Source organism: Mustela erminea, chromosome 2 (genome assembly GCF_009829155.1).
Source record: "Mustela erminea isolate mMusErm1 chromosome 2, mMusErm1.Pri, whole genome shotgun sequence".
NCBI classification, from domain to species: domain Eukaryota; kingdom Metazoa; phylum Chordata; class Mammalia; order Carnivora; family Mustelidae; genus Mustela; species Mustela erminea.
The window spans coordinates 20,977,696-20,979,217 of record NC_045615.1 but is presented as its reverse complement, the minus strand read 5'-3'; the positions used below and the strand labels follow the sequence as shown (position 1 = coordinate 20,979,217).

The 1,522-nt window shown below is 39.9% G+C and overlaps 1 non-coding gene across 1 annotated transcript; it reads right to left on the bottom strand.

Annotated features, from left to right (window-relative positions):
• Positions 1-268: 268 nt before the first annotated feature.
• Positions 269-373, bottom strand: LOC116585403. Its single transcript, XR_004283601.1, has one exon. It is a non-coding gene; the product is annotated as a U6 spliceosomal RNA (small nuclear RNA).
• Positions 374-1,522: the final 1,149 nt, after the last annotated feature.

Genomic DNA, 1,522 nt, shown 5'->3' with positions numbered 1-1,522 from the left:
CAATGGCAGGGACCTCGACAAACTGAATCCTAACCATACCTTCAGTCTCCACTCCCACCTTCTCTGTCCTCTCTCATCACTTCTCTATGTGGGCCTTACTGGGCTTTGTTCAGTTCCTTTTATGTGACAATCTTTCTCTTGCCTCTGAACCAAGAGCATGCTGTTTCTTCTTACTGCTTGGCCAACTGTCACTCATTGTTCAGGTCTCAGCCTTAATGTGGTATCCCCAGGAAGACCTTGAAGATGTCATATTATTTTATTTTATTTTTAAAACATGGAATTCTTTGTGAACTTGCACATCATCCTTGCATAGAGGCCATGCTAATCTTCTCTGTATTATTCCGATTTTAGTATATGTTCTGCCAAAGCAAGCATTTGAAGATATCATTTTAAATATCGCCATATCAATCTGGATTTCTTTCTTAACACCTATAGTACTTATAAATATTTTCTTACTGTTCACATTTCCTTCTTGAACATCAACTTTCTGAGGCCAGGGCTAGGCCTGTCCAGTTCTCTATTGCTCAGTGTTTGGCTTAAAGAACATTTCAATAAATGTCTATTCAGTGGAAGAAAGAATTTAGGCAAAATTCACTTGGCTGATAAATATTGTGTGTGGGTTTTTTTAATGCCTTAGTCTCTCCCTTTAAAATGAATCCAGGAACACCTGGGTGGCTCAGTCAGTTAAGCCACTGCCTTCGGCTCAGGTCATGATCCCAGGGTCCTGGGATCAAGTCCTGCATCATGCTCCTTGCTTAGTCGGGAGCCTGCTTCTCTCTTTGCCTCTGCCTGCCACTCTGCCTGCTTGTATGTGCTCTTTCTCTCTCTCTCTCTCTCTCTCTCTGACAAATAAATAAATAAATAAATAAAATCTTTAAAAAATAAATAAATAAAACATGAATCCTATCCAAAAGGGCCTCCTCAAGATGGTGCAACAAAATACTACTTTAAAAGCAAAAATGACAAATTTGTTGGTAATAAAATGATTTACTTTTACAAATTTACCTCTCTTTCTTTTTTGTCATTACAAAAGGCAGTATCATAGGCTGGCATCAACTGACAGAGAAGCTCCCCTAGTGCTTTTTTTTAGGTGGGGGGGAGGGAGAGGGAGAGGGAGAGAGAGAATTTAAGCAGGCTCCACATGCAGCATGGAGCCTAATGTGGGGCTTGAACTCACAACTCTGAGATCATACTTGAGCTGAAATCAAGAGTCAGACACTTAACTGGCTGAGCCACTCAGATGTACCTCCCCCAGTACTTTAGATTATAATTCAGTTTATAAAATTTGATTGACAGACAGCTTTTAGTGATCATCTTTATTGGATAGAGTCTACCTCTGCATAAGTAAAACCTGTAGTTTTAATTCATGTAATCTAAGCTCTATTTAAATACAGCTGGCTTTTTGCTTCTGATGTATGTAGAAAGAGTGTTCAGTTGATGGGTCAGCATGAAACTGGAGATGCCCACCCAGGGAAATCTAGGGAAAACCTAGATTTCCCACCCAGGGAAACCTTTTCAGAAA